Source organism: Sciurus vulgaris (genome assembly GCF_902686455.1).
Source record: "Sciurus vulgaris genome assembly, chromosome: X".
Classification (NCBI taxonomy): domain Eukaryota; kingdom Metazoa; phylum Chordata; class Mammalia; order Rodentia; family Sciuridae; genus Sciurus; species Sciurus vulgaris.
The window spans coordinates 125,524,557-125,551,438 of NC_136471.1; the positions used below are offsets into that span (position 1 = coordinate 125,524,557).

At 39.1% G+C, this 26,882-nt stretch overlaps 1 long non-coding RNA gene across 2 annotated transcripts in view; it reads right to left on the reverse strand.

The window, feature by feature from the left end:
* Positions 1-205: 205 nt before the first annotated feature.
* The window catches only part of LOC306650879, a 72,679-nt gene continuing 46,002 nt past the window's right edge, over positions 206-26,882 (reverse strand). For both annotated transcript variants that reach the window (XR_013761049.1, XR_013761050.1), the window contains 3 exons: positions 6,796-6,986; positions 1,426-1,550; positions 206-341 (listed from right to left, as the gene is read on the reverse strand). This is a non-coding gene — a long non-coding RNA (uncharacterized lncRNA). The remainder of the gene's footprint in view (positions 342-1,425; positions 1,551-6,795; positions 6,987-26,882) is intronic.

The following is a 26,882-nucleotide window of genomic DNA, read 5'->3' on the forward strand; positions in this document are numbered from 1 at the left end:
GCTGAGAGGAACCAATCGTGGAGGAGAATTCTTACAGACTGACTGATGGACCAATGACATATTTAGGACAGTCGCGGGAGGCAGAAAGATTACAGCAACATAAGCCGGAAAGGGGAGAACGCAGATTGACAGGTGGTGGGGAGGCCGGGAATTCCTGTCCCGGGAGAGAAAGGTGGCTTTATATCTTACAATTTAGAGACAGGGTCTTGCTGAGTTGCTTAGGACCTCCCTAAATTGCTGAGGCTGGCTTTGAACTCAGGATCCTCCTGCCTCCGCTTCTGGGTTAGGCTTTGATACTTTTTCAATGCCTGTTTAACATAGATATCAATCAGTGCTCACACCTACAAAAAACAAAACCAGATAAGCCCAAAGTTAGCACACCAAAAAGAATTGTCCTGCTATCAGTTCCCCTCCCCCACTGCTGGAGTTGTGTCTCTTTTCTTTTCAGTTAAATTAATCCTACTCCCTTTCCTATTCCATTCAGTTATTGTCTGAAGATTTTATTCTTCACATTTGCAAGAAAAGGACCCAGAAAGACATTGATGAAGCAGAAAATCTGGTTTCATCTCAAAACTTTGGTTTCAGCACGACCCACTAGGAGGGCTATAATCAAAAAGAAGACAATGACAAGAGTCAGGAAGGATGCACAGAAACTGGAACTCAAATACACTGCCAAAGGGAATGTAAAATGGTGCACCCACTTAGAAAAGCAGTCTGGCAGTTCCTCAAAAAGTTAAACATAAAGTTTGGGCATGGTGGCACACACCTGTGATTAGAGGGGCTTGGGAGGCTGAGGAAGGAGGATCACAGGCTCCAAGCTAGCCTCAGCAATTTAGTGAGGCCCTAAAGTAACTCAGCAAGACCCTGTCTCTAAATAAAATATAAAAAATGGCTGGGGATGTGACTCAGTGGTTAAGTGCCCCTGAGTTTAATCCTGGTACAAAAAAAAAAAAAAAAAAAAAAAAAGTCAAACATAGAGTTACCATGTTGAAGCCAGAATTGGGGACAGGCAGTTAGTGTAGAAATAGGGGATCAGGTCAGATCAAGGAAATGGGGGCCATGAAAGCCACCTGCCTCTGGAAGTTGGAAACTGCCCTGGGAGAATGGAATGTCAAGGACCTGTAGAGCCCATTGATAACCAAATTTACCTGCCCTTGTCAGGGACTACAGACAAGGAGATGCTAATTAATGCCCCCTGGGCCCTTACTTGCCTGAATCATCTTGGCCCTCCCCTTGCCCATCACTTCTCACTTTATGCAAAAGTAGGCCTAATCACATAGGCAGGAAAGAAAGAGATAAGGGAAAGAACAGGAGAATAAAACCTATGAAAAGGACAAGATTTGCTCAATCGGATGGATTCCACCTTTGGGACCCCTTCTTCCACCCGGGAGAAGTCTGCTTTTACTTTTCTTTAATGAAGCTTACTTTCTACTCTACGCTTGCCTCAGCATGTTTCTCTGGCGTTATACTTCAACACCTGAGGAAGCAGGACTCATCACCGGTAAATGGCGGTATTGATGTGACCCACAATTCCATTCCTAGGTATATACCTAAGAGAAATAAAAACACACATATGTAAAACTTTTCCACAAATGTTCATAGCAGCATTGTTCATAACCACAAGGTGGAAACAACACAAATATCCACCAACTGACCAATGGGTAAAAAAAATGTGGTAAATCAATACAATGGAAGATTATTCAGTGAAGTACTAATACATGTTGCAGTGTGTATAAACATTGAAAACATGCTATGTGAGATAAGTCAAGCACAAAGGTGACATATTGTATTAATTTATTTATAAGAAATGTCCACACCATTTGACCCAGCTATCCCACTCCTTGGCCTATACCCAAAGGACTTAAAATCAGCATACTACAGAGATACAGCCACATCAATGTTCATTGCTGCTCAATTCACCATAGCCAGATTGTGGAACCAACCTAGATGCCCTTCAGTTGATGAATGGATAAAGAAACTGGCATATATATACAATGGAATATTACTCCGCCATAAAGAATGATAAAATTATGGCATTTGCAGGCAAATGGATGAAATTGGAGGATATCATGCTGAGTGAGATAAGCCAATCTCAAAAAACTAAAGGACGAATGATCTTGCTCATAAGCAGATGAGGACATATAACGGGGGGGGGGGGGGGGGTTAGCATTAGGGTTAGGGTTAGGTTTAGGTTTAGGGTTAGGGTTAAGGAGGGTGGTAAGAATGGAGGAAGGAAGGACTGTATAGAGGGAAAAGAGGGGTGGGAGGGGTTGGGGGGAAGGGGAAAAAATAACAGAATGAATCAAACAACATTACCCTATGTAAATTTATGATTACGCAAATGGTATGCCTTGACTCCATGTACAAATAGAGAAACAACATGTATCCCATTTGTTTACAATAATAAATAAATAAATAAATAAAAGAAATGTCCAGTTGGGCACAGTGGTGCACACTTCTAATCCCAGAGACTCTGGAGGCTGAGGCAGGAGGATCACAAGTTGAAAGCCAGCCTAGCAACTTAGTGAAGCCCTAAGAACATAGGGACACCCTGTCTCAAAATAAAAAAATAAAAAGGGCTGGGGATGTGAGTCAGTGGTAAAGCACCTCTGGGTTCAATCCCCAGTACAAAAGAAAAGAAAAGAAAGAAATGTCCAGAACAAGCAAATCTAGAGGGGTAGGTTTGGAAGAAATGGAGAATGACTGCTAATGTGTTCTAGTGATGGCTGCACAACTTTGTGAATATGCTAAAAACCACTGAATTGTACACTTTAAAATGGGGAATTTCTTGATAAATGTCAATAAAAATGTTTTTAAATGCTTAGCGTGTCACTATCACATCCCTGTTTATTTCCTGTAGAAACAAATGAAGAACATCGTGTAAGTGAGTAAGATAACAATCTAGTTCCTCTCCATTGCCTAAGTCATGCTTGGAATTTAACTCTCCAGACAAAATAATGTATGCTGATCCAAACAGGCAACACTTCACACCAGGTGTTGCCATACTCTTGACACTTCATTACATTGCGCAAATGCCATATTCATCTTGGATTATGTCAATTAAAAGCAAACATAAGGACTCTGCAGTGAGCTTACTTGAATTGAACCTTCTCAAATGGTGCCCTTTCTAAATCTTGCCTCTCCCTACTTTTTTCAGAATTAGAAATTCTCCCCAACAGAATTCCGTGGCTCCATGGATCTGGAGATTGGGACTGAAAGATCCGTCCTTGTCCCTAATACCAATCCAATAAAGAGGACAAAACTTTGAAAAAAAGGAAATACTTTATGGCTTTAGTAGCAAAGGAGAAAAACTGGGGACTCCTGTCTCAGAGGCTATAATTCTCCCCATTGGGGGGAACAGAGAGGTTTTAAAGAGGTGATTCGAAGGCTGCATTCTGGGTGTAGCCTGTACTGGGGATGGGGGTATGTTGAAATTCACTTGTGAATTTGGGAGAGGGACAAAAGAAAAAAAATATGTCCATTTTTCTTAGAGCTTTATACTTATACATAGTAGTTGGGTTCATCCCAACAAACTCATATTTGCAAGGAAATAGATTTCAGTTCATGATTCTGCCCTCCCAACATGTCCATTTTAAAAATAAGCCTCAGCGCAGAGCAGCAAGAACTATATTCAAAGCATGAAGTGGACCACTGTTACAGGACCACGTGAGGCAGCTCCATCTGGATATCCAGTTGGAGAGGGCAGTTCTGCAACCTCTTCCCAGGTTTCCTGACAGCCATTTGTCCTTCCCACCATGTGGTGAGAAAACAGTTTAATAACACTTGGTTATTATACTCAGTTATCCACTTGACACAGTAGATGCTTCAGATCTGTTTCTGAAAATGTCGGAATAAACCTGATTTTTATAAAAATAGATGAAATTTGCACAAATTCAGGACAGAAATAAGATGTTTTATGTTTCTGATTTATTAAACAATCCTTTGGAGTAAATTAGCATCATGATTAATATAGTCATTGCTATCAGTCACCTTCATACAAGTAAAAAAAAGAATCTTTTATTATATATTATTTTATTAAATGACTACTTCTATTTGTTTTATATCTAGTTTACTTAAGGCCCAGCAGACATATAGATCCTATCATATGGACATAGATACATTTATTCATATCTGGGTATTTATATCTGTAATTCATCAGAGAAGAACTTCCCAAGCCCAGAAAATAGTTAGGTTCAAATTTTAAATAGTAAAGGTAATTTCAAATATTATTTTTTGAAAGTTTAAAAACCACACATCCAAACTTTACTAAAGGTAACTCTCAGTATATTTTGATTTTTCATTTGTTTGTTTTATTTCATTGTGTTTTGAGACAGGATCTTCCTGTGTTGCCCAAGCTGAGCCCAAACTTTTTTTTTTTTTTGTACTGGGGATTGAACCAGGGGCGCTTAACCCCAAGGGACATCCCCAGCCTTATTTATTTATTTGTTTATTTATTTATTTATTTATTTGAGACAGGGTCTTGCTAAATTGCCTTAGGGCCTCACTAAGTTGCTCAGGTTGGCTTTGAACTTGTGGTCTTCCTGTCTCAGCCTCTGGAGTAACTCATTATAGACCTGTGCCATTGTACCCAGCCAATAAAACTGTTTTTAAACATTACTTCCCAGGGCTGGGGTTGTGGCTCAGTGGTAGAGTGCTTGCTTAACATGTGTGAGGCCCTGGGTTTGATCCTCCACACCACATAAAAATAAAATAAGCATATTGTATCCACCTACTAATATATATATTAGTTTCATATATATATAAAATAATTCTCACCCAAGTTATTGTGGACTGCTGATATTTGAGCAAACATACTGTTGATGCCAATGGTTCTCCCTCTTACTGTCAAGACTTTCCTGTCCCCAACCACCCTTTTAGAATCCCTTCAGCAAGTATCCTCTGGGAAATGTTGGCCAAGTGCAGTCCTCAGACCATTAGTGGTGTCTGGAGTTTACAAAAAGGGTCCACATAGTTCACAGGTCTCAAGAAAAATGAAACAATTGTATCCACATATATTTCATAAATATAAAACCTAAGATAAATTATGATTTTTACAGAAACTTCATTATATCCTCAACCATCATGACAATCCTAAAGCTTGTGCTTTGAAGATAAAGACTTGATTAGGGCTGTGGCGATAGCTCAGTGGCAGAGTGTTTGCCTAGCATGTGTGAGGTACTGGGTTTGATCCTTGACACCACATAAAAATAAGCAAATAAATAAAGGCATTCTGTCTATCTACAACTACAAAAATTTTTTTTAAAAGACTTGATTAGTCAGTTCCTTTCCCTAATATTCAGTTGCTAAAGTGCATTTGATCTTGGTTAATATAATTTATGTCATTTGCATATTATTCTTGCATTTCTCCAATTTATAATTTGTATTGTAACCATAGCAATTCATTATATTTCCAATTCGTAAAAATGGATCAACAGTTCATTAAAGTATAAAAGTAGTTAAGAAAAGGTTATCAAGCCAGGTACAGTGGTGCATGTCTACAATCTCAGTGGCTCAGGAGGCTGAGGCAGAAGGCTGAGGCAAGTTAGCAAGGCCCTAGGCAACTTAGTGAGACCCTGTCTCAAAAGAAAAAATACAAAAGGGCTGGGGATGTGGCTAAGTGTTAAAGTGCCCCTGGGTTCAATCCCCAGTATCAAAAAAAGAAAGAAAAAAAAAAAAAAGAAAGAAAGAAAGAAAAGAAAATGTTATCAAAATACTGCAGTACAGAATAAGTTCATAAATGCAAACATTACATAGAAATCAGTGCAAATAAGTGTGTAACTGTATTACTGGTACAAGAGAGTCTGAAGGAATGACAGGCAGAGGAAAAAGAATAGGAGTAAGAAACACAATAATTATATGAAAATTAGATGTTATTTGTCTGCAGACCCCACGTCCTTCACCTTTCCTGAAACTGTCACTTAGTGGCAGGAAAACACAAGAGCTTTTTAATTCTTTTTAAAAATAAAGTACCCTTCTGGTGAACCAACTGAGATTTTCCAGAATAAGCTAGAAATTGTGCTTTCCAGGGATGCTAAAGGTTTAAGTTGTACCACTGCCCAGAAGTTTGTAAAGTAACTCACAAAGTTAATAGAAGCATGCTAGGAAGGAAAATGAAACAGTTTGTTGGCAAAATTCTTTTATCAGATGACACTATGCATATCACCTAATATCAATGACATTCTGCACAAACATATACCCATTATGGCGTTTATGTGATTAGATATTTCACGTTATGGATGCAATATATTTGCTATTGGCCTATGTAATAAGCCAAAGTAATTTCTTGTTTAGGTAAAAATTATTGTGAGCACCACCTCTGGCATAGCACCAGTTATGCAAGGAGCATTGCAAGGCTTTTTGAGGTGGGTCAGACTGGTGGTAAGTGACAGAAAAATAATTGCAACTGCCTCAAATCACACAGCTTAATTCAGATACCCAAGTAAAATCATCACAAGTGGTTTTGTCTCCATCTCTCCTCTGCTTTCTGCCACATTAGCTTCATTTTCAGATTCTGAAGAGTGTCCCATTTGTTCCAATGCCATAAGCTCTCAGGTTAAAGTTCAACATATCACTCTTCTACTAGCACCAAATAAAGTCTGCTTGAATTAAATTCTAACTGGGTCACATGCCCATCTGTGAATCAGTTTCTGTGGCCAAGGAAAACCAGTGCTTTGACTAGCCACACCTAAGTTACTATCCATGCCTTGAGCTAGGGATGAATGCCAGTCTCCCCAAAGCACACAGTATGATATGCAGGAAGAGCTGGCATTTCAAAGGAAAATCAGAGAATATTACCAAGGAAAGGTTGAATGGGGATGGAAACAGGGATAATGATAGATGTCAACTGTAGCAGGAGAAAAAAATGACAAATTTATCACACTCTTTTATTCACTCAGGACAGCTGGATGTCAGCAATGTGCTTCTTAATTCAATGTGGAAGTAATCTGGCTTAATTGTCACCATTCAGTGCATGTTTCTTCAGTACCCTGGGAAAAGACATAGGCAGCATGTAGAAGATGGCTTTTCCATGCTGAATGCATTAACTATCCAAAGGAAAAAAAGATGCTCATGCAAATGTGACACTGCAAATGCCAGTGTAGACCACATCTGCACATTCCAGTGCTTGCTACTTACCAAGGTACAATTCAGTGATTCTTTTAATACGTTGGATAGCCTAAATTTATCACGTGGGATCCAAAATGCCATGATTCTAATGTTCAGCATAAAATACTGGGCATAAATATTTTTAAAACATATATTTTAAAGAAGATCAAATTGAAGTTCAAATGGCTCAATCACCAGGAGTTTGACCCTATCTAAACCTTGGATGAATTTCTTCCTTTGATGGAAAAAGAAACCACTGCTGCATTGGGGAGTATATTTTAAAATCACATCCAGTTCCAGTTAAACAAAGCAGATTGATCTCAAACATATATGGGCCCCTCTTCAAATCCCACTAGAAAGGACATGTTTAAGGCATGAACTCACAAAGAAACCGAAAGTTCCAAAAAATATGACAGCAAATGAGATAATGACAAATTTTGAAAATTTTTGAAAGCTAGAAAGTAGATGGCCAAGTGCCAAATGACATAATGAAGCAGAAAAAGCTAAGTGCCTGCCAGGTGGAAAGCTAATAAGAAGCAAAATGATTCATGTCACACAACTCCAGAAAGGCTTAGGAATTGGAAGGAGAGAGCCCTCTGAAGGTGAGGTGAGGGGTGGAGCCAAAAACAGAGTTCATGAAAATTATTTTAAAGGAACAGCAAGATCCCAGATCTTCATCCTGCCCCCACATGGTCCTAAATATAGAATAAATGTGTGTATGAAAATGTACTTAATTAGTGAAGAAACCTGCGGCACAGCAAAGCTGATTTGAAAATTATTTAAGAAACAAAATTTATAGCTGGGCATGGTGGTGTGCACCTGTAGTGCCAGCTACTTGAGAGACAAAGGCAGAAGGATCTTTTGAGTCTAGGAGTTCAGGGACAGCCTGGGCTACTTAGGAAGAGACTCCAGTCTCTTAAAAAGAAAAAAGAGCTGGGTGAGGTGGCACATGCATGTAGTTCCAGCAGTTGGGGATCATGAGTTCAAAGCCAGCCTTAGCAACTTAGCAAGGCCCTAAGCAACTCAGTGAGACCCTGTCTCTAAATAAAATACAAAAAAGGACTAGGGACATGGTTCAGTGGTTAAGTGTCCCTGAGTTCAATCTCCTGTACCAAAATAAAAAAAAAAAAAAGGAAAGGAAAGGAAAAAGGGGGAAATTTGTGCATTCAAGCAGGAAAAGAATGCCATAATAAAGTTAGCAACAAAACTGTTAATATCTTACAGGACAAGAAAACCAAAACCTGTGGGGCTATCCCTTCTACTAGACATTTCTATTGAGCAAAAATCCACAAGTTAACATGTGTTGGGACAGGCCCAAAATGGCTATAGTTAGGCTCTCTCACTGAGACAGGCTGGCTATATTATGTTTTTAGTGTGTAGCCAAGGATGGGAACCCTCTATGTTATGGTTAGTCAAGGCCAGAAACACTGTGATTCAAGGTCATAAACATTAACTTGTGACCATGTGCCCCCCCCCATTATGCAACCTATTGGCATTGTGCCTTCTTTGTTTGGTTTGCATATAAAAATGGCTATTTAAATGGGCTAAGGTAGGAGGGCCTAAAATGGAACTGGCTGGGGCCTGAAGCTGAAGTTGGGGGCTGGCTAATGCCTGTGGCCACAATCAAATAAAACATCTTTACTATCCCAACTGCATCTGGCATCTTCTTCCACCTGCTGAACCCTAAATCTGTTTCCTGGGTCAGAGCATGACAACACATAAGTCTACAGAGTATGAACTACAAAAAGTAGTATGTCAAATAAAGTCTCTTAGAGAATAAAATAATCCTTGGACAGCCCTGTTGGACAATGCTGCCATATGACATTGGAAGGACATTCAGTCATCTTTTTGCCTTGTTTATATGTTTTAGATAATTTTTAAGAGAAATAGATATTTCTTTAAAAAGTCATTCTAATCCCAGCCACTGGGGAGACTGAGGCAGGAGGATTTCAGGTTCAAGGCCAGACTCAACAATTTAGGGAGACCCTGTCTCCAAAATAAAAGGACTGGAGATATAGCTCAGTGGTGAAGTGCCCCTGGGTTAAATCCCCAGAAAAAAGAAATGAAGGAAAGAAATGAAGGAAAGCAATAAAGGAAGTGAAGGATTATGGAAAATAATATTCCTGTAAGGTAGCCCCCAAAGAAAAATGGAGAGAGGTGCAGCTCAGGAGGAGGGAGGAGAAACTAGTCAAAGATTAAGCACCCAGCAGATCCTTTTCTGGTAATAATGGACTCTGGGGGAGAGGGACAATACTGAATGCTGGGCCCTAAACCTTGACCTTCCCCCAAGACAAATTAGTCCTAAATGGAGACACAGCAAATATTGAAACTTTGGGAAACAATGGATCCCAGAGAAAGAAAAACAATGGGCAAGATTTGAGTACTCATGCCTCGGGATCTGGACTCTTAGCTCCCCAGACAACAATGAGTTTCAACCTTTTTACAACTACCCTCCTAAGTTAAAGTTTTAACCTATACAACTAGCCCCTGATGGTCAAAACTGCACATACACAGCTTCCAATGATTACATCATTCTACCCTATAAAACCAAAATCCCCTCTGTAACTGATGGCCATTTTCCCACCCGGAAAATGTGCCCCAACAGTGCCTGAGTCAGCAAATTAATAAAGGCTTCTCTGAATCTGTTGAGGTCTGCATCCCATCCTTTTGTGCTTACAGGAGAAAGGAAGAAAGAAAGACGAGAGAGAGAGAGAGAGAGAGAGAGAGAGAGAGAGAGAGAGAGAGGAAGGAAGGAAGGAGTTAGAGATATAGTTCAGTGATAGAGTGCCCCTAGATTCAAACCCAGCACTGCAAATAAAATTTTTAATTAAAAAAATATAAAGTCATTCTTTGGCCTGGGGATGCGGCTTCGTAGTAGACCAGCTGCCGAGCACACACGAGGCCCTGGGTTCAATCCTCAGCACTGCAAAAAGAAAATCCATTCTCTGATTATTTTTGCCCCTGTAGCTCACTGCACAATCACAACTAATAAGCCCTCCCTGTCACAGAGAGCAGGGCTACTGAGAGCTCCTGAATCAAATTGGATGACTTCCACCACAAGTGAGGGATTGATTTGGGCTCTCTGTAATCAGGAATTTAACAATTCTAGGAAGGTTCTGATTCAGCTAGTCTAGTGCCATTTCTGCACCAACTCATCATAGCCAGGCGGTAAGATCTATAATAACCTGGTTGCTCTCAGATCAAGCACATGTCTGGGTAGAAGCAGATGCTGGATCATTAAAATGGCAGACATCCACTTCTGATTAAGAACACCAGGCTCATTACAAGGCACTGATGTGAAAGATCTGAGTGGGAAAACGTTAGTGTTAAGAATGGGATAATTTTTTGTGAGGAGGAACATATTTGACATTCCCTGAAACACATACAATCACAAATAGGGCAACTTTTTATGGAGATAATAAACATAAACTATGACCCAAATAGTGGAGAGGGAAACAAAATGGCAGAGGCAGGGAGCAAAGTCAAATCCCTTGGAAAGATCAACAAGAAGCTGGGGTTGGAAGTTTCAGTTCCTGCTCTTTAGGAATTTCAGCAATCCTTGAATAGCTGGGGTGTTAGTGCTAGTTTGTTTTGCAGTCCTGGTAACTGAACACAGAGCTTGACGTATAAGTACGCAAGCACTCATGCCACTGACTCACATCTGGCTTTCTGAGTTTTGTTGTTGTTGTTGTTTTGGTACTGGGGATTAAACCCAGAGGTACTTTACCAGTGAGCCACATCCCCAGCCGTTTTTTTAAATTTTATTTTGATTCAAGGTCTCACTAAGTTGCTAAGGATGGCCTCCAACTTGCAATCCACCTGCCTCAGCCTCTGGAGTCACTGGGATTACAGGTGTGCACTATGTGCCCAGCTCAAAGAGCTGGATTTGATATTACATGAATGAGAGCTACAGTTGGTTTAGCATTCTATCAGTGAGTGGATCCTGACCTATTATTGCCTGGCCACCCATGCCTAAGCACAATAATTTGAATGTTTACAAGCATTCTCCATATTACAATAGAAATAATAACATTATCTCACATGAGTTTTTAACCTTTCCCACTCTGCTCCTTCCCCCTTAGAACACTTGTTCTTAAAATTGAATGTGTAAAAAAAAATTGAATGTGTAAAACATAACCCTAAGGTATTTGTTTTAAAAATGCAGATTCACAATAAATGGGATGGTTTCAAAATAAAAAAGCTTCTTCACAGCAAAGGAAACAATCAAGAACATGAAGAGAGAGCCTACAGAATGGGAGAAAATCTTTACCATACACACCTCAGATAGAGCATTAATCTCCAGGATATATAAAGAACTCAAAAACCTTTACACCAAAAAAACAAATAAACCAGTCAATAAATGGGCAAAGGAACTGAACAGACACTTCACAAAATAAGAAATACAACTGATCAATAAACATATGAAAAAATGTTCAACATCTCTAACACTTAGAGAAATGCAAATTAAAACTACACTGAGATTTCATCTCACTCCAGTCACAATGGCAACTATCCAGAATACAAGTAAAAATAAATGTTGGCAAGGATGTGAGGAAAAAGGTACACTCATACATTGCTGGTGGGACTGCAAATTGGTGCAACCACTCTGGAAAGCAGTATGCAGATTCCTAACAAAACTTAGAATGGAAACACCATTTGACTCAGTTATCCCACTTCTTGGCATATACCCAGAGGACTTAAAATCAGCATACTCTAGTAGATACAGCCACATCAATGTTTATAGCGGCTCAATTCACAATAGCTAAGCTATGGGAATCAACCTAGGTGCCCTTCCACAAATAAATGGATAAAGGAAATGTGGTATATATACACAATGGAATATTACTCAACCAGAAAGAAGAATGAAGGGCTGGGGAGATAGCTCAGTTGGTAGGGTACTTGCCTCACAAGCACAAGACCCTGGGTTCAATCCCCGGCATGGCAAAAAAAAAAAGAATGAAATTATGGCATTTGTTGGTACTTTTACTAGAGACTATCACGCTAAGTGAAATAAGCCAATCTCCCCGCAAACCAAAGGCTGGATGTTCTCTTTGATATGCAGACGCTAACTTACAATAGCCCTGGGGTGTGTGGGGGGAGAGTGGGTATTCACTGGATTGGAAAGGGCACAGTGGGGGAAAGAGAGAGGGGATGGGAATGGGAAAGCCAGTATAATGAATCAGACATAACTTTCCTATGTTCATATATGAATATATACGACCAGTGTAACTCCACATCTGTATGCCGCAAAAATGGGAGGTTATACCCCATGTATGTATGATATGTCAAAGTATATTCTACTGTTATGTATAACTAAAAAGAACAAATTTTTTTAAAAAGACAGATTTAGATCCAGGAGACTCTGACTGTATTCTCAGAAAATATGCTTTAGTGCAGAAATGGAATTGATGAATGCTCACAAAGTAGAGATGAGTTTCACAACTATCCATGTAGCTCCCTGACTCTGTCTGAAAGTCCTCCAGGCTCTTTTCTTCACATACACCTTCAGGGCCTCAAAGTCATAATGTCACCAAAAGCTCAGTCCTTGTCCCAGATGCCAATTCAATAACAATGACAAGATTTTGAGAAAAGAAGTTTCATCACTTTGCTCCTGTCCTTGAGGCTGATTCTACCCGTCAGGAAGTACAGAGGGGCTTTTTCTTGTTTGTTTGTTTGTTTTGTTATTTGATTCTGGGGATTGAACCCCAAGGCACTAAACCACATCCCCAGCACTTTTAATTTTTTATTTTGAGACAGGGTCTCACTAAATTGCTGAGGCTCCAAGCAACTTAGTGAGACCCTGTCTCTTTATAAAAAATAAAAAGGTCTGGGGATGTGGCTCAGTGGTTAAGGACCCCTGGGTTCAATCCCTGGTACAATCAATCAATCAATCAATCAATAAATAAACAAATAAATAAAATTTTTAAAAGGAATTTTCAGACAGGATGAAAGATTATCCAGGAAGTACACCATTATCGGAGTCAATAGAAAAAATTTCAAAAGGAGGAAATAATCAATATTGTCAAATACTGCAGACATATAAGGACCAAAAACCATGCTGTACTTTTTGGCAGGTAGGGGTTCATTTGTTTAGAGAGAAACTGCAGCCACTTGGGATTTAACTCTTCCTCTGTGTTCTCCTTCTATAGTACTTTCCATAATTCAACCATGGTTTGTCACTACAAACACAAGGAAAAGTCCACTCTCCTCACATTAAATATAATGGATATTCTTGTTGTTTTGCTAATTCCAAGAAGTCTACATTAGTAGAACCTTGCTTCAAATTGTATTTAGTGTTGTCCTTGTTTTGTTATTTTCTTCCCTCCTCCGCTTCCTCCTCCTCCTCCTCCTCCTCCTTCTTCCTCTTCTTCCTCTCCTTCTTCTCTTTCTTGTCCTTCTTTTTTTTTTTTTTTTTTTTGGTGCTGGGATTGAACTGAGGAGCACTCAACCACTGAGCCATATCCCCAGTTCTTTTTGTGGGAGGTATTGGGAATTGAACCCAGGGGCGCTTAGCCACAGAGTCACATCCTCAGTCCTTTTCATATTTTATTAGAGACAGGGTCTCACTGAGTTGCTTAGGGTCTTGTTAAGTTGCTGAGGCTGGCTTTGAACTTGTGATCCTCCTGCATCAGCCTCCTGAGCCACTGGGAGTACTGGCCTGCACCACTGTGCCCAGCTTCACTTTCTATATAGCAACACAACCACTCACTTTGTCAAAGACCCCCACAAAGTCCACAAGAGCACTGTTTATTTACATGAAGATTGGCTTATTAAACTTGCTGAGTAAGGGAGAGGCCCAATTTTAAAAAATCTCTACGATGACTTTAAAGAGAAAGTTAGGGGGGTTAACTCAGACTCGGCTGGGCTAGGTGGGAATGAACACATCAGAATTTGTAAATCATATCAGTTGCTGAAGCTTGGGACACATGGGTTGAATAGGCTGTACTAAAACTGTTTGGGCTTAAGCAGTTTTTGTTGCAAGTTTGTGGTCAGCCTTTCTGGGACAATTATGTAATCCATTATAGAAAATTATGCTATAAATAGTATTCTAATATGAAATTAAAAGGATATACAGGCATCATTTTGTCAATTTCTGAGTTTTGTGTATTTTTTTCTTGAAAATAAGAGCTACACATCAGTGGTCTGGAAGCAACATAATATGGTGTGGGGATGACAAATAAGTTTCAACCATTGATCCAAATCAGTGTCATTGATACCATGGTACCACCAATGAGAAAGAAAGAATCCCAGGATGTATTACAACATTCCTTTGAATACTTCCTATTCTATAAAAAGAAGAAAGCTAAAAAACTGCATTTCCTAGATTCTCCTGAAACTAGGGTTGCACATATGTTTGGGTTCTAACAACCAAATGCCCTTGAGCCAGCATGACATAAAGCATCTCTTGATTGTGTTCCCAAAACTGGGGCTGTATTGGTTGTGCCCTTTGGAGCATGGCTGTGCCTGTCTTCCTTGAATTCCATGAACCAAACAAAAACCCTGCCATCATATTCCCTTTCTTACTTAGGTAATACTCTTATAATCAAGAGTCCTACAGCCAGGTGCGGTGGCACATGCCTATAATCTCAACGATTTGGGAAGCTGAGGAAGGAGGACTGCCGTTCAAGGCCAACCTCAGCAACTTAGTGAGGCCCTAAGCAACTTAGTGAGACCCTGTTTCAAAATTAAAAATAAAAAAGGGCTGGGAAGATGGTTCAGTGGCCGAGTGCCTCTGGGTTAAATTCCCAGTACCATAAATAAATAAATAAATAAATAAGTCCTGAATGAAAGATCAATTTGCACACAAAATTTTGCATGCAATTTTAGGCCCTCATAAAATCCATCCATGAACTCTAGATTAAATAGGCTCTACTGTAAGAATTTATGATTTACCATTCTACTCTGGGTATGTCTTCACAACACTGAAACAGAATATTTTTTATTTTTTTAATTTGTTCTAATTAGTTATACATGACAGTAGAATAATGCATTTTGATAAATCATACGTAAATGACATACAATTTCTTATTTTTCTGATTGTATATGTTGTATAATATTGTTTTTAAAGTCACTGTTCATACACCTGTAGACAAGTAGTTGTAATACCTTTGGAAACTTCAGAAAAAAAAAATAGTCTTTTTTCTTTATTTGGCTTGCCAAAGTACCTAAAATCCAGTCTTAAAGATATTAAAAAAATAAAAATAAAATGGAAAATAAAATTTAAAAATGAAAAAAAAAGATATATTTTTTGAGCTGGATGCAATGGTACTCAACTATAATCCCAGTGGCTTGGAAGGCTGAGGCAGGAAAATGGCCAAGTTCAACGCCAGCCTGGGCAACTACGGAAGAACTTGTCTCAAGATAAAAAATGAGCCAGGCATGGTGGCCCAAACCTGTAATCCCAGTGATTTGGGAGGCTGAGGCAGGAGGATCTTGAGCTCAAAGTTAGCCTCAGCAACTTAGTGAGGACTAAGCAACTCAGCGAAACCCTATCTCTAAATAAAATACAGGGGCTGGGGATATAACTCAGTTGGTAGAGTACTTGCCTCACAAGCACAAGACCCTGGGTTTGATCCCCAGCACTACAAAAGTAAAATAAATAAAATATAAAAAAGAGTCACATATTATATGATACAATTTATATGAAATATCCAGAACAGACTAGAACAAGAAATGGATTAGTTGCCTAGAATTTGAAGGGAGGGGTAATTGGGGTTGATGGCTAAGGGGTGTGGGATTTCATTTTAGGGTAATGATGAAAATTTTCTAAATTGATTGTGGTAATGGATGCATATGTACTAGTACATATATTTAGCATATGTGAATATGCTAAAACTCACTGAAATTAGTGAACTGTATGATATGTAAATTATATCACAATAAAAATGTAAAGATTTTTATAAGAAAAAAAAAAGGGTTGGGGTTAAGCGACTCTACGTTCACTCTCTGGTACCAAAAAAGAAAAGGACTGGGGATGTTAGTGGTAGAGTGCTCCTGGTTTCAGTCCCTAGTACCACACACACACAAGCACACACACACACACGCACACACAAAGATGTATTTCTCAGTGTTAAACTAAGACATCTTATTTTTACTTTTATTTTCAATAAATTAGTTGAAATGTCCTACTATAGCAGGTACTGCACTACATGAAGAAGACAAACATGATTCATGACTCCATGGAGCCTGAAGTCAAATGGCTGGGAAAAACAATAAGCAGGGAGTCTCTTATTTAAATGTCCTTGATGTGTCATTATCATGTATTAAACTGTATAAAAAGTGTATTTACAAAGTGCTCAATCAAGTTGGCCTTACTGACTAAAGCTAAACAATATGCTATCCTATGACCCAACAATTGCACTGCTAGGTAGAAACTCAAGAAAAATGGTGCATATGTCTGCCACAAGACTTAATGTTCAAAGCAGCTTTTCTCATAATAGCCAAAACTAGAAACAATTCGCTAGTGAATATTGTATAAACAATATTCATACAAATAGAAAATTACATGGCAATAAAATTTTAAAAATTCCTGTTGTACCCAACCACATGGAAGAATCAGAGGCATAATTGCAAGAAGTCAGACACTAAAGATTAAGTACTTGCCTGGCATGGTGGGGCATGCCCGTAATCCCTGAGACTCAGGAGTCTGAATGAAGCAGGATGATCACAAGTTTGAGGCCAACCTTAGCAACTTAGTGAGACCCTGTCTCAAAATAAAAAATAAAAAGTGTTGGGGATATAGCTTAGTGGTAGTGCTCTTACCTAGCACACACAGGGCCCTGTATTCAATCCTTAGTACTGTAATAATAATAATAAAAAAATAATAAGAAGAAATATATAATTCTATTTATCTGAAGTTCAAGAAGGGGCAAAACTAATTTGCAGTGATAGAACTCATAATAGTAGTTACCTGTGGGATGAGCAACAATATTGCCTGAGAAGGGGATATGAGGAAACCTTCTAGGGTTGTTGTAAATGTTCTACAACTTGATCCAAGTGATCCTGATAGCTTTACATACATAAAAAATCATTGGGCTATACACATGCAACTTCACTATTGTTTGGGGTATCTTTTTTCTTTACCTTTTTATTTGTAAATGGACATAATACTTTTATTTTTATGGGATGCTGAGGATCAAACCCAGTGCCTCACACATGCTAGACAAGCACTCTACCACTGAGCTACAACCCTAGGCCTTGTTTGGGGTATCTATTACAGTGCAACAAACCACCCTAAAATATGTTGACTTGAAGCAATGACAATCACTTATTATCACTCACAATTTTGTGGGCTGACTGAACAGTCCGTCCCCTGAATGTTTCAAATGGCTGGAGTCATCTGGAGGCTTACCGGGCTGCGTGTTAGGCTTCACTCTTTCTCTGTGTATTCTCAGGACCCATTGTCATCACATGGCCTCTCCAGTAGTTATATGTAGCGACCACACAAAGCATGCCACTCAGACCTCCCTCCAAGGGAGAACCTGCCATGAAGAATGTAGTTACCTGAGAGCCTCTGGGTGTTGCACCTTTGGAATCCACTACAGTCTTCACTAAGGCCATGTTCTCTCAGGCCTTTGTCTAGCCATTTATTTAACACAGTAGGGACACTAGAGCTGGACCCTTCCTGCACATTAAGGGACTTCTCTGATGAGAAGTCTTTTCCCTAAAGCTCCCCATCAGCCTGGGCAAGAATTTCTCAGAGCTGCTTCCTACCCAACCCTCCTTTCTTCCCTCTCACCCTTTGCAAGTGTCAAATCCACAACAGGATCTGAAGTCTTTCCCAGCTACACCTGATTTTTCTCTCCCTTTTTCCTTCACTAGCATTTCCCCTAATAAATCTCTCACATAATAATTTGGTCTTGGTGTTTGCTTCTTGGAAGATCCAAACTGACAGGACTCCCCAAAACAAATATCCCAAGAAAAAGGAAGCAAAATTCACCAGTGGTGATAAAAGCCAAGCCCAGAACTGACCCAGGGTCACTGCTGCCGCAATCTATTGTTTAACCCAAGCCACAAGTCAGCCTGACTCAATGTGGGAGGGAACTACCTGAACATGAGTATTTGTGCCTGTCTGTGATACTGGGGATGGAACCAAGGACTTCAGGCACACTAGGCAAGCATTCTGTCACTGAGCTACAAATCCAGTCCAGCATGAATACTGAGGCCACCTTTAGAGACTAGCTACCAAAATTGTATGTACGTTATATCTCAAATTTAGAAGTTTTCTTAAAAATTAGAGCCCTTGCAGTCAACCTGGAGATGAATGTACTGTGGAAGTCAACTCCATAGTGGAACTTCTGGAGAACACCACCTGGGTTTGTGCCATGTGGCTGCATTAAAAAAGAGATTGGCAAGTACCACTGCTCATGTTTGCCTTTATATGTGGGCTCAGCTGTGAACTATATGTACTTCATCCACCAGGGTCATTCATCTGTCAGTTCAGCCTTGTATACCTTTGGGTGATTGGGAAAGTGTACACAAAGACAGGTTAAGACAAGCATTGGCTGATTTCCACTGATTTCACCTGTGAGCTCTTGCATGAAAATTTTCAGTTTAATCATTATTTGAGTTTAATATAAACAGTAATCTGATCTAATTAAGTAATTACACAGCATTAGATTTGGCAGTTCAAAAAGTCAAACATACCATTGTGCTTTCTTTAAAGAAAATGGTCAAAGAGAGACTAAGACTCAAAAGAGACAATTGTTTTCTTTTTATTTTCATACATATTGTGTCTCACCAACAAATGCTTTTAGTCGTAGGTCCAAGAAAAAGCTATGACAAAAAAATAAAAATAAAAGTTGAGGCAGGCGGGCATTGTGCACGCCTATAATCCCAGTGGCACTGAAAGCTAAGGCAGGAGGATCACAAGTTCAAAGTCGGTGTCAGCAATTTAACAAGGCCCTAAGCAACTTAGTGAGACCCTGTTGCAAAATAAAAAATGGCAGGCTCAGTGGGATATGGCTCAGTGGTTAAGCTCCCTTGGGTTCAATCCCCAGTACCAAAAAAAAAAAAAAAAGAATTTCTGTTCATCAAAACATTTAGTTTTGCTTGTTCTAGAATTACAGTTACATGGTATCTAAGAGAATGATTCCTTTCATTCACCATGTTTTTGAGAGTAATTTATATTGTTGCATGTGTCCTATTTGTTTCCTTTTTTATTACTCAATAGCATTCCACTGTACTATTCGACCCAATTCAATTATCTATTCTCTGCTAATGGATATTTGGGTTGTTTCCAGCTGGGGTTCTTATGAGAAAAGTTGCTATTGAACACTTTTGTAGAGTTTTTGGGTATGTGTGGACAAATGTTTTCATGACTCATAAGAAAATACCTAGGCATGAGATTTGTGGCTACTAGGGTAAATGTATATGTAACTCCATAAAGAACTGATAAAAAGTTTTTCAAAGTTGTACCATTTTACATTCCTACCAGCAATTCAAGAAAATTATTCCACATTCTTGCCATTGTTTGACATTGTCAGTTTTTAAAAATTTTAGTTAACATACTGCTATCTTAATTGGTCTTTAATTCCATTTCCACAATAACTAATGATGTTTAGCAACTTTACACGTGCTGATTGGACATTCATAAATCTTCTTTTGAGACTTGTTTTAATTTTTCACTTTTTAAATTTTTATTTTATTATTTTTTGGGTACCAGAGATTGAACTCAGGGGCACTCAGCCACTGAGCCACATCCCCAGTCCAATTTTGTATTTTATTTAGAGACAGGGTCTCACTGAGTTGCTTAGCATGTCACTTTTGCTGAGGCTGGCTTTGAACTCGGGATCCTCCTGCCTCAGGCTCCTGAGCCACTGGGATTACAGGTGTGCACCACCACACCCAGCCGATTTGTCTGTTTTTAATGACTTCAATCTACTATTTTTACAGTCTCCTTTAATCTCCCTTAAAGAAGCTGTTATCCAAGTTTGCTGCCTAAAACAGTTCCATGATGAAACAGAACAATTCTAGCAGTGTACATAGCCAAAGTACCTTTTTATACCGGTCCAGTTTCATGGTAAAAATTAAATACCTTTGCTCAAATAAATTTTGGGTATAACCTTCCCAAAGTAAAATGCTGACTCTTGCATTTTATTTCCAACTTTGGTGTATAAACAGTTTTGCCACAGCATGACAACTAGAGGCTATAATCTATTATAAATAAATTATGCTTTTCAAAAACCAATCTATTTGCTTTTAAACGAACTCTGTCCTGGGGGAACACTGCAATTCATAGCAATTTCTATTCCCACACAATGAGGCTGAGGTAACAATATATACATATTAATCAATGGGTATTCCAACTCTTTAGAATGGTTGTCATGAAATAAACTGTAGAATTTCATTAAAGGATAAGCAAGAAAACTTCATTTTGCCTACTACAAAGTATTTCAATAAAGCATAAACATATATATTTTTTTCAGTACTGGAGACTGAACTCATGGATGCTCTACCACTGATCCACACCCCCAGTTCTTCTTCTTCTTTTTTTTTTTTTTTTTTTTGAGACAAGGTCTAGCTAAGTTTCTCAGACTGGCCTCAAAATAGGGATCCTCCTGTCTCAGTCTCCCAAGTAGCTGGGATTATAGACGTGCACCATCACAAGCAACAAGGATCAAAATCTTATAGAAAGAAGTCTTGGATTTCTGAGGTAGGATTATAGTAATTTAACTAACTTTGATGTTGGATCTCACTGGCTTCTCTGGATTCCTCTTCATACTTAAGGATTAGTCACTTTACTTAATTATTACATCTTTGCTGGTGATGGCTTATTAATTGGTATTTCTATGTGCTGTAAGAAACTTAACATTACTGAATGTAGTCATAAATGTGATGTTAGACTATGGTACAGTAGCCATTAGATATACCTCATTCCATTTAAACTTGACCCAAAAAACTTGCCTTTTTGTGTCTCTATTGTATTATACAAACATTATAACATTTTAACATTTTCTGAGTTTCGCATACTCATCTTATATTTGGACTTCTCTGTGTTTGAGTACTGATGACAATTCTTTCCCGTTTCACAGTAGCAACTTGTTTTTCTTAGTAGTTTAATCAGATTTTACTGAGTCACCAAGACCAGTACTTCTCAAGCCTTAAAGTATGCTGAATGTGGTGGCGCACACCTGTAATTCCAGAGGCTCAGGGGGCTGAGGCAGGAAAATCATAAGTTCAAACCTAACTTCAGGAACTTAGCGAGGTCCTAAGCAACTTAGCAAGACACTGTCTCAAAATAAAAAATAAAATGGGCCAGGGGCGTGGCTCAGTGGTGAAGTTGCCCTGGGTTCAATCCTCAGTAAAAACAAAACAAAACAACAACCAAAAAACTTAACTGCATAGGAATGAACTGGAGATCATGTTAAACTGCAAATTCTAATTCAGTAGGTCTGAGGTAGAGACCAAGAATCTCCATTTTTAATAAGTTCCCCTGGGATAACTATTCTGCTTGCTCACAGATCCCACTTCAGTAGCAAGAGATTGTAAAATAATCATTATCACTGTTTCTATTGACATTCAAATATAATTTATCATTGCATATTTTTAACTACATAAATATTACATTATGGCTTGTGAGAGTTGTTGTCTACCTAAAGTTCTATGTCTTCACCTCCTTTACCCTCCCATCTTATCTTTGTTAATATGACTCCCATTTTATTTTAGGCAGCAATCAAATGTGACCTATTCTGCTTCTTAAGTATCCAATTTCCCAAACTTCTGGGCAACTAACAGTGGTCCTGTGACCTGACACTGGCCAATGGGATGGAAGGGAAGAAGTCTCCTAGAACACTTCTGGGAGAGCTTTTATTTTCCTGCTAAAAAAGTCTGTGATGCAACACTTATTCCCTGCTACCTCAAATTAAATCTCAACAACCAAGCACTTTACTGACACTGGTTGTACTAATTTCTGAAGGCTGCCATAACAAATTACCACAAATCTGGTGACAAAAAAACAAACAAAAAACACAAATTTATTTCTTCACAATTCTAGAAACCAGTGATTTGAAATCAATGCACTGTCAGGGGTGGGTCCTTTCTCCTAGTTTGTGGTGGTTTGCTGGCAATCCTGGGCATTCATTGGCTTAAAACTGTATCACTCTAATCTCTGCCTCCAACTTCATTTGGTCTTCTCTGTATGTCTTCTCCTTTTCTGTCTTTTACAAGGACATGGCTCTCATTGGATTTAGAATCCATGCTAGGCCAGTGTTTTAGTTAGCTTTTTCACCACTGTGACCAGAAGAACTGCAAGAACAATTTTATATGAGAAAAAGTTTATTTGGGGCTCACAGTTTCAGAGAGGTCTCAGTTCACAGATGGCTGACTCCATTGCTCTGGGCCCAAGATGAGACAGAACACCATGGTGGAAGAGTGCGGAGGAGGAAAACAGCTCAGAAAATGGCAACTAGGAAGCAGAGAGACACAGAGACTCCTCTCACCACTGACACAATATATACCCCAAAGTAATCCCCCCAATAACCCACTTCATCCAGCCACACCCTACCAGCCTGTAGTTATCACCCAGTTAATTCCTATTAGGGGATTCATTCACTGATCAGGTTAAAACTTTCATAAGTCAATCATTTCACCTCTAAGCTAGCTTAACACCGTCTCACACATAAGTTTTTGGGATATATCTCACATCTAAACTGTAACAGCCAGTATGATCTCATCTTCAGATTTTCATCTTAATTACATCTAAAAAGGCACGGTGCCTTATGCCTATAATCACAGCAGCTCAGGATGCTGAGGCAGGAGGATCACAAATTCAAAGCTAGCCTCACCAAGTTAGCAAGGTGTTAAGTGACTCAGTGAGACCCTGTCTCCAAATAAAATAAAAAAGGGCTGGGGATGTGACTCAGTGGTTAAGTACCTCTGGGTTCCATCCTGGGTCCCAGGTACCAAAAAAAAAAAAAAAAAAGCCTCTGTTTCTAAATAAATATGAAAAAAAGCTGGGGATGAGGCTCAGTGGTTAAGTGTCCCTGGACTCAATCCCTGGTACCAAGAAAAAGAAAATTAAAAGGCCCTTATTTGGTGCTGGGGATATAGCTCAGTAGGCAGAGTGCTTGCCTAGCATGCACAAGGCCCTGGGTTCAATCCCCAGGACCACCAAAAAAAAAAGGGGGGGCCTTATTCCAAATAAGGTCATATTTTGAGGATCCAGGCAGATGTACCTTTTGGGGGATCCCATTCAACCCACTACAAAGGCCTAATCTGTCTTCTTGAAAGGAGACCATCCTTTAGCTGAGACTTAACCCCTGAAGCTTATGAAATCCAGGACATTTATAAGAGGGTTTCTTTTCAGTCCATCAAATTCACTATTCAAGCTCTTATGTCCCTATGAGAGCAAGTAGATCCCTGGTCAATCTACTTTTTCATTGCCAAACTGAGGATCCTAAACATGCCTACACTGTGATCTGTCCTCAAATATCCCATGGCCTCCCTATCAGAGAAGAATGTTCCCACCACTGCTGCCTCTTACTCTTTGGTCTTCCCAACACCCTGGTGACATGATTTGTAGATCAAGTGCAAAATGCAAATACAGGGTTCTGTATTTAAAAATTATGAAGAATTTCAAGAGGGTAGCAGTAGAACATTAAATGAAGCATGGGGCTTGATGCAACTACACAAATGACTTGCTCACAGAGCCAGCCTTTCTTCTCAAATCCCAAGAGGTCAACTCTCCCTTCTGGGTTTAGTCAAATCCATCCCCTCCACTCCCTGTCCCTCTGGAAGATGAACACAACATAGTAGTCCTTACCTCCCTTTAGGGATGTTATAGTTTAGACCTGAAATGTCCCCCAAAGGATCCTAGAAAACATGTCACCTCTGAAATGTGTTTAGAGGTGAGGTTTCAGGATAACGAGGTTAGACCTGAAATGTCCCCCAAAGGATCCTAGAAAACATATCACCTCTGAAATGTGTTTAGAGGTGAGGTTTCAGTGACTGGATAACGAGGGCTCTGACCTCATGAGTGAATTAGTCCATTGATGGCTAAATTGACTAGTGGAAGGTGGAACTTAGTTGGGAGAAATAAGTCACCAGGGGCATACCCTGGAAAGGTCTATCTTCTCTCCAGGTCCTTCTCTCTCTTTCTCGTTCCTTCTTTCTCTCTCTACTTCCTGGCTGCCATGACCTTCCTCCATAATGTTTCTGCCTTGGAACCAGATGACCATGGACTGAAAGCCCTGAAATGCGGACCAAAATAAATCTTTCTTCCTCTAAGTTGTTCTTGTCAGGTATTTTGGTCACAGTGATGAAAATTAACACAGGGACCTAAAGGTTGAAACTCAGAATGCAGACAGAGCCCGGCTGGTCATATGAGAGACAAGGAGAAGGTTGTTTTTCTAGTCACTTTTATGATGAGTCCACAGCATAAAAATCAGATAAAATAAAAGTATGCAGATTAAAAATCTGTCCATAACTTACTCTATTAAGAAGAATGTTGTTGATCATTTTAAAAACAAGAGGCTACCCTCACAAGTTTTGAGGATTCTAGAAAACATGACGCTAGGTCTAGAAGTAAAAAACAAACACAGAAAACAGAAAACAAACACTGAAATATCACATTACTTTTTCTTCTTACTCCCATTTAAATGCCATTTTTTTAAGTTCTCAGATGTTCTATGGAATGGGGAAGCTACTGACCAAATTCTTCTAGCTTATGTTTTAAAAACTGACACCAAAAAAAAAATGCTAACTCTGCAAAGTCAACCACAAGCTGACATACAAAAAGAAATGAGAACTAAGTAATTTAGGGTGTTAAAAATAGAAATTAGAATTAGTAACAGTATTACCCTGCTTCCTGGGTTTTTAAAATTTATTTCTTTTAGAAATACAAATATGAAAATTATTTAGGCTGTTAAATTTTTTTCAAGGGGGTAGGGGAAGGAAAAATAGAATGAGACAAACATCATTACCCTATGTGTATGTATGATTATGCAAATGGTGCAACTCTTCTTTGTACAACCAGAGAATCAATAATTGTACCCCATTTGTGTACAGTTCTTTTTTTATTGTGGTGCTGGGGATCCAACCCAGGGCCTTGTGCTTGCGAGGCAAATACTCTACCAAATGAGCTATATTCCCAGCCCCCATTTGTGTACAATTAATCAAAAAAAATTTTTTGTGGTGCTGGGGATCAAACCCAGGGCCTTGTGCTTGCAAGGCAAGCACTCTACCAACTGAGCTATATCCCCAGCCCTAATCAAAACTTTAAAAAAAAATTTTCAAGATGATTTTCTTTTTTTAATTTTCTTAATTTAAGTGTTGTAATAACTCTTTTTTAGGGTGGGAGGAACCAGGAATTGAACTCGGGGCACATAACCACTGACCCACATAGATAGTTCCTTTTTTTATTTTTATTTTTTGGTACCGGGGATTGAACTCAGGGCGCTCGACCACTGAGCCACCTCACCAGCCCTATTTTGTATTTTATTTAGAGACAGGGTTTCACTGAGTTTCTTAGCACCTTGTTGTTGCTGAGGCTGGCTTTGAACTCATGATCCTCCTGCCTCAGCCTCCAGAGTCACTGGGATTACAGGCCTGCACCACGACACCCAGCCAGCAGTCCTTTTTTTTTTTTAATTTTTGAGACAGGGTCTTGCTAAACTGTGGAGGCTGGATTTAAACTTGTGATACTCCTGCCTCAGCCTCCTGAGTTGTTGGGATTACAGGTGTTGCCACAGGGCCTGGCTAATAATTATTTTTTGTTTTTGTTTTGAGTACTGGGGATTGAACTCAGGGACACTCAACCACTGAGCCACATCCCCAGACCTTTTGATTTTTTATTTGGAGACAGGGTCTTACTAAGTTGCTGAGAGCCCTGCTATATTGCTGGGCTGACATCAATCTTGTGATCCTCCTGCCTCAACTTCCTGAGTTGCTGGGATAATAGGCATGTGCCACCACACCTGGATCACATTTAATATTTCATATCAAGCTCAATGTTCTTTCTGTTAGGGCTGCAGATATATTTCTGTTTTCAACATAAGTAATAGCAGGTTTTTTTCCAACAAAGTTTACTATGGAGTTTTCAGAATTTTATGTTTGATGTTTTATAAAGTAAATAAAACAAAATATATGTGATGTGAAAATGTTTGAGTTAGTCACTTTATATATACAATTCTACAATTATGCATAACTCACTGAAATAAAAGTAAACTTTCATCCAATGAGAAAATGCAGATAGGGCCTGGGGTTGTGGCTCAGTGGTAGAGTGCTTGCCTAGCATGTATGAGGCACTGGGTTTAATCCTCAGTACCACATATAAAAAATGAATAAAATAAAGGTCCATAACAACTAAATATACTATTTAAAAAATTCAGATATATGAAAAATGCTTGTTAAGTTCATGAGTCATTAAATTATTTCATGAAAAGATGTATAAATAGTAAATAAGTATTAAAAATGCCTGATTTCTCTAGAGACATAAAAATGTGTATTAGCCAGGCATGGTGACACACATCTGTAATCCAAGCTTCTTGGGAGGCTGAGGCAGAAAGATTGCAAGTTCAAGGCCACACTGGGCAACTGACCAAGACTGCCTCAAAATAAAATTTAAAAGGAAGGGCACACACCTGTAATCCCAGCTGCTCGGGAGGTTGAGGCAGGAGGATCACCAGTTCAAAACCAGCCTCAGCAACTTAGTGCGCTAAGCAACTCAATGAGACCCTGTCTCTAAATAAAATAAAGACTGCAGATGTGGCTCAGTGGTTGAATGCCCCTGAGTTCAATCCCTGGTACAAAAAAAAAAAAGAAGAAGAAGAAGGAAGAAG